General features: G+C 73.4%; 10 non-coding genes across 10 annotated transcripts; all 10 read left to right on the top strand.

The window, feature by feature from the left end:
* On the top strand, positions 1-119 carry LOC131493945 (5S ribosomal RNA). The gene has a single exon (XR_009253018.1). It is a non-coding gene; the product is annotated as a 5S ribosomal RNA (ribosomal RNA).
* A 1,125-nt stretch (positions 120-1,244) lies between these two features.
* LOC131493944 (5S ribosomal RNA) lies at positions 1,245-1,363 on the top strand. The gene has a single exon (XR_009253017.1). It is a non-coding gene; the product is annotated as a 5S ribosomal RNA (ribosomal RNA).
* A 1,125-nt stretch (positions 1,364-2,488) lies between these two features.
* Positions 2,489-2,607, top strand: LOC131493942 (5S ribosomal RNA). Its single transcript, XR_009253016.1, has one exon. It is a non-coding gene; the product is annotated as a 5S ribosomal RNA (ribosomal RNA).
* Positions 2,608-3,732: 1,125 nt separating this feature from the next.
* LOC131493941 (5S ribosomal RNA) lies at positions 3,733-3,851 on the top strand. The gene has a single exon (XR_009253015.1). It is a non-coding gene; the product is annotated as a 5S ribosomal RNA (ribosomal RNA).
* A 1,124-nt stretch (positions 3,852-4,975) lies between these two features.
* Positions 4,976-5,094, top strand: LOC131493940 (5S ribosomal RNA). Its single transcript, XR_009253014.1, has one exon. It is a non-coding gene; the product is annotated as a 5S ribosomal RNA (ribosomal RNA).
* Positions 5,095-6,218: 1,124 nt separating this feature from the next.
* LOC131493939 (5S ribosomal RNA) lies at positions 6,219-6,337 on the top strand. Its single transcript, XR_009253013.1, has one exon. It is a non-coding gene; the product is annotated as a 5S ribosomal RNA (ribosomal RNA).
* A 1,125-nt stretch (positions 6,338-7,462) lies between these two features.
* On the top strand, positions 7,463-7,581 carry LOC131493938 (5S ribosomal RNA). Its single transcript, XR_009253012.1, has one exon. It is a non-coding gene; the product is annotated as a 5S ribosomal RNA (ribosomal RNA).
* Positions 7,582-8,706: 1,125 nt separating this feature from the next.
* LOC131493937 (5S ribosomal RNA) lies at positions 8,707-8,825 on the top strand. The gene has a single exon (XR_009253011.1). It is a non-coding gene; the product is annotated as a 5S ribosomal RNA (ribosomal RNA).
* A 1,117-nt stretch (positions 8,826-9,942) lies between these two features.
* On the top strand, positions 9,943-10,061 carry LOC131493935 (5S ribosomal RNA). Its single transcript, XR_009253009.1, has one exon. It is a non-coding gene; the product is annotated as a 5S ribosomal RNA (ribosomal RNA).
* Positions 10,062-11,186: 1,125 nt separating this feature from the next.
* Positions 11,187-11,305, top strand: LOC131493934 (5S ribosomal RNA). The gene has a single exon (XR_009253008.1). It is a non-coding gene; the product is annotated as a 5S ribosomal RNA (ribosomal RNA).
* Positions 11,306-11,795: the final 490 nt, after the last annotated feature.

Here is an 11,795-nt window from a genome sequence, read left to right as displayed (position 1 = left end):
GTCTACGGCCATACCACCCTGAACGCGCCCGATCTCGTCTGATCTCGGAAGCTAAGCAGGGTCGGGCCTGGTTAGTACTTGGATGGGAGACCGCCTGGGAATACCGGGTGCTGTAGGCTTTTTCGCTTTTGGCCTTTGGCCTTTGGCCTCCTTGACCTCTCCTTTGGCGCCCGCCGCCCCTCCCCCCTCCCTCCCTGGGTCCCTCTCTCCCCAGGGAGCGCGGCTGCTGGGGCCAAACACATCCCAGCCACGGATCCCTCTGCCCCTCCCGGGCCAGCAAAGCAGCCTGGCCTGGCCTGGCCCGGCCCCGCCCCGCCCCGCCACGCACCCCAAGCCCGCACACAACCCCCCCCCTCCCCCCCCACCCGGCACTTCACGAGGGGCACGCTCCCCGCTCCCCGCTCCCCGCACCCGGCCAGATCCCACTGCACCGGCTGGAAGCCACGTCCCAGCTTTGCACCTTTCCTGAGACACCACCCACACCGGCACCCGCACCCGCACGGAGGGGTGGGGGGGTGTGCGGTGAGGGCGGGACCGGAGGCTGGCGCCCGGGGACTGGAGGGTGGGGGCTGGGTGGGTGGATGCGAGAACCAGGAGCGGGCGGGCGGGGCCGCGAGACCCCAGACTCCCACTCCGCCACACGCCTGGGCTCCCTGGGTCCTGGACCTCTCCCCTCCCTCGAGCCCTCATCCCCAGGCAGGGTCCCTGGCATTTCGCGAGGCCCCGCTAGGGCAGCGGGCTCGGGCTGTTGATGTTCACTGGGGGCGCTGGCGCCTCCGGGGTGGGTATGCACCAGGTGGGGCAGACGGGAGGAGAAGGCCGGGTGGCTGGCTGCGCTCGCCCTGGGGCTGGGGAGGAGGCGCCGACACCCCGGCGGGGCGGGCCCCGGAAGGCACGGCCGGCCGGATGCCCCACGCTCGCTTCCACCCTCTTGCCAGTGAGTAGCCCGACCTGGTGCGGTGACGTGCGGTCCGGTGCGGTGCCGGATGGAAGCGGAGGCGGGCGTGGGGCCAAGCCGGGAGCGGCCTGCAAGAGTCCCGGGATCGGAGAACGCCGGGGCTTGCGCCTCAGCGCCTTGCCAGGGTCCTCTTGCGCGGCCTCCGCCACCCGCCCGGGGCCCGCGGCGGAGGGCGGCGGCAGGCAGGCAGGCAGGCAGGCAGGCGCGTGCACGGGTGAAGCGCCGCACCCGCTGGGCTGGGGACGCGTGGAGCAGGCTCTTGAGGCGCCCAGCGCCAGCCGCCCGCGTCTACGGCCATACCACCCTGAACGCGCCCGATCTCGTCTGATCTCGGAAGCTAAGCAGGGTCGGGCCTGGTTAGTACTTGGATGGGAGACCGCCTGGGAATACCGGGTGCTGTAGGCTTTTTCGCTTTTGGCCTTTGGCCTTTGGCCTCCTTGACCTCTCCTTTGGCGCCCGCCGCCCCTCCCCCCTCCCTCCCTGGGTCCCTCTCTCCCCAGGGAGCGCGGCTGCTGGGGCCAAACACATCCCAGCCACGGATCCCTCTGCCCCTCCCGGGCCAGCAAAGCAGCCTGGCCTGGCCTGGCCCGGCCCCGCCCCGCCCCGCCACGCACCCCAAGCCCGCACACAACCCCCCCCCTCCCCCCCCACCCGGCACTTCACGAGGGGCACGCTCCCCGCTCCCCGCTCCCCGCACCCGGCCAGATCCCACTGCACCGGCTGGAAGCCACGTCCCAGCTTTGCACCTTTCCTGAGACACCACCCACACCGGCACCCGCACCCGCACGGAGGGGTGGGGGGGTGTGCGGTGAGGGCGGGACCGGAGGCTGGCGCCCGGGGACTGGAGGGTGGGGGCTGGGTGGGTGGATGCGAGAACCAGGAGCGGGCGGGCGGGGCCGCGAGACCCCAGACTCCCACTCCGCCACACGCCTGGGCTCCCTGGGTCCTGGACCTCTCCCCTCCCTCGAGCCCTCATCCCCAGGCAGGGTCCCTGGCATTTCGCGAGGCCCCGCTAGGGCAGCGGGCTCGGGCTGTTGATGTTCACTGGGGGCGCTGGCGCCTCCGGGGTGGGTATGCACCAGGTGGGGCAGACGGGAGGAGAAGGCCGGGTGGCTGGCTGCGCTCGCCCTGGGGCTGGGGAGGAGGCGCCGACACCCCGGCGGGGCGGGCCCCGGAAGGCACGGCCGGCCGGATGCCCCACGCTCGCTTCCACCCTCTTGCCAGTGAGTAGCCCGACCTGGTGCGGTGACGTGCGGTCCGGTGCGGTGCCGGATGGAAGCGGAGGCGGGCGTGGGGCCAAGCCGGGAGCGGCCTGCAAGAGTCCCGGGATCGGAGAACGCCGGGGCTTGCGCCTCAGCGCCTTGCCAGGGTCCTCTTGCGCGGCCTCCGCCACCCGCCCGGGGCCCGCGGCGGAGGGCGGCGGCAGGCAGGCAGGCAGGCAGGCAGGCGCGTGCACGGGTGAAGCGCCGCACCCGCTGGGCTGGGGACGCGTGGAGCAGGCTCTTGAGGCGCCCAGCGCCAGCCGCCCGCGTCTACGGCCATACCACCCTGAACGCGCCCGATCTCGTCTGATCTCGGAAGCTAAGCAGGGTCGGGCCTGGTTAGTACTTGGATGGGAGACCGCCTGGGAATACCGGGTGCTGTAGGCTTTTTCGCTTTTGGCCTTTGGCCTTTGGCCTCCTTGACCTCTCCTTTGGCGCCCGCCGCCCCTCCCCCCTCCCTCCCTGGGTCCCTCTCTCCCCAGGGAGCGCGGCTGCTGGGGCCAAACACATCCCAGCCACGGATCCCTCTGCCCCTCCCGGGCCAGCAAAGCAGCCTGGCCTGGCCTGGCCCGGCCCCGCCCCGCCCCGCCACGCACCCCAAGCCCGCACACAACCCCCCCCCTCCCCCCCCACCCGGCACTTCACGAGGGGCACGCTCCCCGCTCCCCGCTCCCCGCACCCGGCCAGATCCCACTGCACCGGCTGGAAGCCACGTCCCAGCTTTGCACCTTTCCTGAGACACCACCCACACCGGCACCCGCACCCGCACGGAGGGGTGGGGGGGTGTGCGGTGAGGGCGGGACCGGAGGCTGGCGCCCGGGGACTGGAGGGTGGGGGCTGGGTGGGTGGATGCGAGAACCAGGAGCGGGCGGGCGGGGCCGCGAGACCCCAGACTCCCACTCCGCCACACGCCTGGGCTCCCTGGGTCCTGGACCTCTCCCCTCCCTCGAGCCCTCATCCCCAGGCAGGGTCCCTGGCATTTCGCGAGGCCCCGCTAGGGCAGCGGGCTCGGGCTGTTGATGTTCACTGGGGGCGCTGGCGCCTCCGGGGTGGGTATGCACCAGGTGGGGCAGACGGGAGGAGAAGGCCGGGTGGCTGGCTGCGCTCGCCCTGGGGCTGGGGAGGAGGCGCCGACACCCCGGCGGGGCGGGCCCCGGAAGGCACGGCCGGCCGGATGCCCCACGCTCGCTTCCACCCTCTTGCCAGTGAGTAGCCCGACCTGGTGCGGTGACGTGCGGTCCGGTGCGGTGCCGGATGGAAGCGGAGGCGGGCGTGGGGCCAAGCCGGGAGCGGCCTGCAAGAGTCCCGGGATCGGAGAACGCCGGGGCTTGCGCCTCAGCGCCTTGCCAGGGTCCTCTTGCGCGGCCTCCGCCACCCGCCCGGGGCCCGCGGCGGAGGGCGGCGGCAGGCAGGCAGGCAGGCAGGCAGGTGCGTGCACGGGTGAAGCGCCGCACCCGCTGGGCTGGGGACGCGTGGAGCAGGCTCTTGAGGCGCCCAGCGCCAGCCGCCCGCGTCTACGGCCATACCACCCTGAACGCGCCCGATCTCGTCTGATCTCGGAAGCTAAGCAGGGTCGGGCCTGGTTAGTACTTGGATGGGAGACCGCCTGGGAATACCGGGTGCTGTAGGCTTTTTCGCTTTTGGCCTTTGGCCTTTGGCCTCCTTGACCTCTCCTTTGGCGCCCGCCGCCCCTCCCCCCTCCCTCCCTGGGTCCCTCTCTCCCCAGGGAGCGCGGCTGCTGGGGCCAAACACATCCCAGCCACGGATCCCTCTGCCCCTCCCGGGCCAGCAAAGCAGCCTGGCCTGGCCTGGCCCGGCCCCGCCCCGCCCCGCCCCGCCACGCACCCCAAGCCCGCACACAACCCCCCCCCTCCCCCCCCACCCGGCACTTCACGAGGGGCACGCTCCCCGCTCCCCGCACCCGGCCAGATCCCACTGCACCGGCTGGAAGCCACGTCCCAGCTTTGCACCTTTCCTGAGACACCACCCACACCGGCACCCGCACCCGCACGGAGGGGTGGGGGGGGTGTGCGGTGAGGGCGGGACCGGAGGCTGGCGCCCGGGGACTGGAGGGTGGGGGCTGGGTGGGTGGATGCGAGAACCAGGAGCGGGCGGGCGGGGCCGCGAGACCCCAGACTCCCACTCCGCCACACGCCTGGGCTCCCTGGGTCCTGGACCTCTCCCCTCCCTCGAGCCCTCATCCCCAGGCAGGGTCCCTGGCATTTCGCGAGGCCCCGCTAGGGCAGCGGGCTCGGGCTGTTGATGTTCACTGGGGGCGCTGGCGCCTCCGGGGTGGGTATGCACCAGGTGGGGCAGACGGGAGGAGAAGGCCGGGTGGCTGGCTGCGCTCGCCCTGGGGCTGGGGAGGAGGCGCCGACACCCCGGCGGGGCGGGCCCCGGAAGGCACGGCCGGCCGGATGCCCCACGCTCGCTTCCACCCTCTTGCCAGTGAGTAGCCCGACCTGGTGCGGTGACGTGCGGTCCGGTGCGGTGCCGGATGGAAGCGGAGGCGGGCGTGGGGCCAAGCCGGGAGCGGCCTGCAAGAGTCCCGGGATCGGAGAACGCCGGGGCTTGCGCCTCAGCGCCTTGCCAGGGTCCTCTTGCGCGGCCTCCGCCACCCGCCCGGGGCCCGCGGCGGAGGGCGGCGGCAGGCAGGCAGGCAGGCAGGCAGGCGCGTGCACGGGTGAAGCGCCGCACCCGCTGGGCTGGGGACGCGTGGAGCAGGCTCTTGAGGCGCCCAGCGCCAGCCGCCCGCGTCTACGGCCATACCACCCTGAACGCGCCCGATCTCGTCTGATCTCGGAAGCTAAGCAGGGTCGGGCCTGGTTAGTACTTGGATGGGAGACCGCCTGGGAATACCGGGTGCTGTAGGCTTTTTCGCTTTTGGCCTTTGGCCTTTGGCCTCCTTGACCTCTCCTTTGGCGCCCGCCGCCCCTCCCCCCCTCCCTCCCTGGGTCCCTCTCTCCCCAGGGAGCGCGGCTGCTGGGGCCAAACACATCCCAGCCACGGATCCCTCTGCCCCTCCCGGGCCAGCAAAGCAGCCTGGCCTGGCCTGGCCCGGCCCCGCCCCGCCCCGCCCCGCCACGCACCCCAAGCCCGCACACAACCCCCCCCCTCCCCCCCCACCCGGCACTTCACGAGGGGCACGCTCCCCGCTCCCCGCACCCGGCCAGATCCCACTGCACCGGCTGGAAGCCACGTCCCAGCTTTGCACCTTTCCTGAGACACCACCCACACCGGCACCTGCACCCGCACGGAGGGGTGGGGGGGTGTGCGGTGAGGGCGGGACCGGAGGCTGGCGCCCGGGGACTGGAGGGTGGGGGCTGGGTGGGTGGATGCGAGAACCAGGAGCGGGCGGGCGGGGCCGCGAGACCCCAGACTCCCACTCCGCCACACGCCTGGGCTCCCTGGGTCCTGGACCTCTCCCCTCCCTCGAGCCCTCATCCCCAGGCAGGGTCCCTGGCATTTCGCGAGGCCCCGCTAGGGCAGCGGGCTCGGGCTGTTGATGTTCACTGGGGGCGCTGGCGCCTCCGGGGTGGGTATGCACCAGGTGGGGCAGACGGGAGGAGAAGGCCGGGTGGCTGGCTGCGCTCGCCCTGGGGCTGGGGAGGAGGCGCCGACACCCCGGCGGGGCGGGCCCCGGAAGGCACGGCCGGCCGGATGCCCCACGCTCGCTTCCACCCTCTTGCCAGTGAGTAGCCCGACCTGGTGCGGTGACGTGCGGTCCGGTGCGGTGCCGGATGGAAGCGGAGGCGGGCGTGGGGCCAAGCCGGGAGCGGCCTGCAAGAGTCCCGGGATCGGAGAACGCCGGGGCTTGCGCCTCAGCGCCTTGCCAGGGTCCTCTTGCGCGGCCTCCGCCACCCGCCCGGGGCCCGCGGCGGAGGGCGGCGGCAGGCAGGCAGGCAGGCAGGCAGGCGCGTGCACGGGTGAAGCGCCGCACCCGCTGGGCTGGGGACGCGTGGAGCAGGCTCTTGAGGCGCCCAGCGCCAGCCGCCCGCGTCTACGGCCATACCACCCTGAACGCGCCCGATCTCGTCTGATCTCGGAAGCTAAGCAGGGTCGGGCCTGGTTAGTACTTGGATGGGAGACCGCCTGGGAATACCGGGTGCTGTAGGCTTTTTCGCTTTTGGCCTTTGGCCTTTGGCCTCCTTGACCTCTCCTTTGGCGCCCGCCGCCCCTCCCCCCTCCCTCCCTGGGTCCCTCTCTCCCCAGGGAGCGCGGCTGCTGGGGCCAAACACATCCCAGCCACGGATCCCTCTGCCCCTCCCGGGCCAGCAAAGCAGCCTGGCCTGGCCTGGCCCGGCCCCGCCCCGCCCCGCCACGCACCCCAAGCCCGCACACAACCCCCCCCCTCCCCCCCCACCCGGCACTTCACGAGGGGCACGCTCCCCGCTCCCCGCTCCCCGCACCCGGCCAGATCCCACTGCACCGGCTGGAAGCCACGTCCCAGCTTTGCACCTTTCCTGAGACACCACCCACACCGGCACCCGCACCCGCACGGAGGGGTGGGGGGGTGTGCGGTGAGGGCGGGACCGGAGGCTGGCGCCCGGGGACTGGAGGGTGGGGGCTGGGTGGGTGGATGCGAGAACCAGGAGCGGGCGGGCGGGGCCGCGAGACCCCAGACTCCCACTCCGCCACACGCCTGGGCTCCCTGGGTCCTGGACCTCTCCCCTCCCTCGAGCCCTCATCCCCAGGCAGGGTCCCTGGCATTTCGCGAGGCCCCGCTAGGGCAGCGGGCTCGGGCTGTTGATGTTCACTGGGGGCGCTGGCGCCTCCGGGGTGGGTATGCACCAGGTGGGGCAGACGGGAGGAGAAGGCCGGGTGGCTGGCTGCGCTCGCCCTGGGGCTGGGGAGGAGGCGCCGACACCCCGGCGGGGCGGGCCCCGGAAGGCACGGCCGGCCGGATGCCCCACGCTCGCTTCCACCCTCTTGCCAGTGAGTAGCCCGACCTGGTGCGGTGACGTGCGGTCCGGTGCGGTGCCGGATGGAAGCGGAGGCGGGCGTGGGGCCAAGCCGGGAGCGGCCTGCAAGAGTCCCGGGATCGGAGAACGCCGGGGCTTGCGCCTCAGCGCCTTGCCAGGGTCCTCTTGCGCGGCCTCCGCCACCCGCCCGGGGCCCGCGGCGGAGGGCGGCGGCAGGCAGGCAGGCAGGCAGGCAGGCGCGTGCACGGGTGAAGCGCCGCACCCGCTGGGCTGGGGACGCGTGGAGCAGGCTCTTGAGGCGCCCAGCGCCAGCCGCCCGCGTCTACGGCCATACCACCCTGAACGCGCCCGATCTCGTCTGATCTCGGAAGCTAAGCAGGGTCGGGCCTGGTTAGTACTTGGATGGGAGACCGCCTGGGAATACCGGGTGCTGTAGGCTTTTTCGCTTTTGGCCTTTGGCCTTTGGCCTCCTTGACCTCTCCTTTGGCGCCCGCCGCCCCTCCCCCCTCCCTCCCTGGGTCCCTCTCTCCCCAGGGAGCGCGGCTGCTGGGGCCAAACACATCCCAGCCACGGATCCCTCTGCCCCTCCCGGGCCAGCAAAGCAGCCTGGCCTGGCCTGGCCCGGCCCCGCCCCGCCCCGCCACGCACCCCAAGCCCGCACACAACCCCCCCCCTCCCCCCCCACCCGGCACTTCACGAGGGGCACGCTCCCCGCTCCCCGCTCCCCGCACCCGGCCAGATCCCACTGCACCGGCTGGAAGCCACGTCCCAGCTTTGCACCTTTCCTGAGACACCACCCACACCGGCACCCGCACCCGCACGGAGGGGTGGGGGGGTGTGCGGTGAGGGCGGGACCGGAGGCTGGCGCCCGGGGACTGGAGGGTGGGGGCTGGGTGGGTGGATGCGAGAACCAGGAGCGGGCGGGCGGGGCCGCGAGACCCCAGACTCCCACTCCGCCACACGCCTGGGCTCCCTGGGTCCTGGACCTCTCCCCTCCCTCGAGCCCTCATCCCCAGGCAGGGTCCCTGGCATTTCGCGAGGCCCCGCTAGGGCAGCGGGCTCGGGCTGTTGATGTTCACTGGGGGCGCTGGCGCCTCCGGGGTGGGTATGCACCAGGTGGGGCAGACGGGAGGAGAAGGCCGGGTGGCTGGCTGCGCTCGCCCTGGGGCTGGGGAGGAGGCGCCGACACCCCGGCGGGGCGGGCCCCGGAAGGCACGGCCGGCCGGATGCCCCACGCTCGCTTCCACCCTCTTGCCAGTGAGTAGCCCGACCTGGTGCGGTGACGTGCGGTCCGGTGCGGTGCCGGATGGAAGCGGAGGCGGGCGTGGGGCCAAGCCGGGAGCGGCCTGCAAGAGTCCCGGGATCGGAGAACGCCGGGGCTTGCGCCTCAGCGCCTTGCCAGGGTCCTCTTGCGCGGCCTCCGCCACCCGCCCGGGGCCCGCGGCGGAGGGCGGCGGCAGGCAGGCAGGCAGGCAGGCAGGCGCGTGCACGGGTGAAGCGCCGCACCCGCTGGGCTGGGGACGCGTGGAGCAGGCTCTTGAGGCGCCCAGCGCCAGCCGCCCGCGTCTACGGCCATACCACCCTGAACGCGCCCGATCTCGTCTGATCTCGGAAGCTAAGCAGGGTCGGGCCTGGTTAGTACTTGGATGGGAGACCGCCTGGGAATACCGGGTGCTGTAGGCTTTTTCGCTTTTGGCCTTTGGCCTTTGGCCTCCTTGACCTCTCCTTTGGCGCCCGCCGCCCCTCCCCCCTCCCTCCCTGGGTCCCTCTCTCCCCAGGGAGCGCGGCTGCTGGGGCCAAACACATCCCAGCCACGGATCCCTCTGCCCCTCCCGGGCCAGCAAAGCAGCCTGGCCTGGCCTGGCCCGGCCCCGCCCCGCCCCGCCACGCACCCCAAGCCCGCACACAACCCCCCCCCTCCCCCCCCACCCGGCACTTCACGAGGGGCACGCTCCCCGCTCCCCGCTCCCCGCACCCGGCCAGATCCCACTGCACCGGCTGGAAGCCACGTCCCAGCTTTGCACCTTTCCTGAGACACCACCCACACCGGCACCCGCACCCGCACGGAGGGGTGGGGGGGTGTGCGGTGAGGGCGGGACCGGAGGCTGGCGCCCGGGGACTGGAGGGTGGGGGCTGGGTGGGTGGATGCGAGAACCAGGAGCGGGCGGGCGGGGCCGCGAGACCCCAGACTCCCACTCCGCCACACGCCTGGGCTCCCTGGGTCCTGGACCTCTCCCCTCCCTCGAGCCCTCATCCCCAGGCAGGGTCCCTGGCATTTCGCGAGGCCCCGCTAGGGCAGCGGGCTCGGGCTGTTGATGTTCACTGGGGGCGCTGGCGCCTCCGGGGTGGGTATGCACCAGGTGGGGCAGACGGGAGGAGAAGGCCGGGTGGCTGGCTGCGCTCGCCCTGGGGCTGGGGAGGAGGCGCCGACACCCCGGCGGGGCGGGCCCCGGAAGGCACGGCCGGCCGGATGCCCCACGCTCGCTTCCACCCTCTTGCCAGTGAGTAGCCCGACCTGGTGCGGTGACGTGCGGTCCGGTGCGGTGCCGGATGGAAGCGGAGGCGGGCGTGGGGCCAAGCCGGGAGCGGCCTGCAAGAGTCCCGGGATCGGAGAACGCCGGGGCTTGCGCCTCAGCGCCTTGCCAGGGTCCTCTTGCGCGGCCTCCGCCACCCGCCCGGGGCCCGCGGCGGAGGGCGGCGGCAGGCAGGCAGGCAGGCGCGTGCACGGGTGAAGCGCCGCACCCGCTGGGCTGGGGACGCGTGGAGCAGGCTCTTGAGGCGCCCAGCGCCAGCCGCCCGCGTCTACGGCCATACCACCCTGAACGCGCCCGATCTCGTCTGATCTCGGAAGCTAAGCAGGGTCGGGCCTGGTTAGTACTTGGATGGGAGACCGCCTGGGAATACCGGGTGCTGTAGGCTTTTTCGCTTTTGGCCTTTGGCCTTTGGCCTCCTTGACCTCTCCTTTGGCGCCCGCCGCCCCTCCCCCCTCCCTCCCTGGGTCCCTCTCTCCCCAGGGAGCGCGGCTGCTGGGGCCAAACACATCCCAGCCACGGATCCCTCTGCCCCTCCCGGGCCAGCAAAGCAGCCTGGCCTGGCCTGGCCCGGCCCCGCCCCGCCCCGCCACGCACCCCAAGCCCGCACACAACCCCCCCCCTCCCCCCCCACCCGGCACTTCACGAGGGGCACGCTCCCCGCTCCCCGCTCCCCGCACCCGGCCAGATCCCACTGCACCGGCTGGAAGCCACGTCCCAGCTTTGCACCTTTCCTGAGACACCACCCACACCGGCACCCGCACCCGCACGGAGGGGTGGGGGGGTGTGCGGTGAGGGCGGGACCGGAGGCTGGCGCCCGGGGACTGGAGGGTGGGGGCTGGGTGGGTGGATGCGAGAACCAGGAGCGGGCGGGCGGGGCCGCGAGACCCCAGACTCCCACTCCGCCACACGCCTGGGCTCCCTGGGTCCTGGACCTCTCCCCTCCCTCGAGCCCTCATCCCCAGGCAGGGTCCCTGGCATTTCGCGAGGCCCCGCTAGGGCAGCGGGCTCGGGCTGTTGATGTTCACTGGGGGCGCTGGCGCCTCCGGGGTGGGTATGCACCAGGTGGGGCAGACGGGAGGAGAAGGCCGGGTGGCTGGCTGCGCTCGCCCTGGGGCTGGGGAGGAGGCGCCGACACCCCGGCGGGGCGGGCCCCGGAAGGCACGGCCGGCCGGATGCCCCACGCTCGCTTCCACCCTCTTGCCAGTGAGTAGCCCGACCTGGTGCGGTGACGTGCGGTCCGGTGCGGTGCCGGATGGAAGCGGAGGCGGGCGTGGGGCCAAGCCGGGAGCGGCCTGCAAGAGTCCCGGGATCGGAGAACGCCGGGGCTTGCGCCTCAGCGCCTTGCCAGGGTCCTCTTGCGCGGCCTCCGCCACCCGCCCGGGGCCCGCGGCGGAGGGCGGCGGCAGGCAGGCAGGCAGGCAGGCAGGTGCGTGCACGGGTGAAGCGCCGCACCCGCTGGGCTGGGGACGCGTGGAGCAGGCTCTTGAGGCGCCCAGCGCCAGCCGCCCGCGTCTACGGCCATACCACCCTGAACGCGCCCGATCTCGTCTGATCTCGGAAGCTAAGCAGGGTCGGGCCTGGTTAGTACTTGGATGGGAGACCGCCTGGGAATACCGGGTGCTGTAGGCTTTTTCGCTTTTGGCCTTTGGCCTTTGGCCTCCTTGACCTCTCCTTTGGCGCCCGCCGCCCCTCCCCCCTCCCTCCCTGGGTCCCTCTCTCCCCAGGGAGCGCGGCTGCTGGGGCCAAACACATCCCAGCCACGGATCCCTCTGCCCCTCCCGGGCCAGCAAAGCAGCCTGGCCTGGCCTGGCCCGGCCCCGCCCCGCCCCGCCCCGCCACGCACCCCAAGCCCGCACACAACCCCCCCCCTCCCCCCCCACCCGGCACTTCACGAGGGGCACGCTCCCCGCTCCCCGCACCCGGCCAGATCCCACTGCACCGGCTGGAAGCCACGTCCCAGCTTTGCACCTTTCCTGAGACACCACCCACACCGGCACCCGCACCCGCACGGAGGGGTGGGGGGGGTGTGCGGTGAGGGCGGGACCGGAGGCTGGCGCCCGGGGACTGGAGGGTGGGGGCTGGGTGGGTGGATGCGAGAACCAGGAGCGGGCGGGCGGGG

This window comes from Neofelis nebulosa, chromosome 13 (assembly GCF_028018385.1).
Source record: "Neofelis nebulosa isolate mNeoNeb1 chromosome 13, mNeoNeb1.pri, whole genome shotgun sequence".
Classification (NCBI taxonomy): Eukaryota; Metazoa; Chordata; class Mammalia; order Carnivora; family Felidae; genus Neofelis; species Neofelis nebulosa.
Note: the sequence above shows the minus strand (reverse complement) of the source record. Positions and strands in the feature narration are given on the sequence as shown.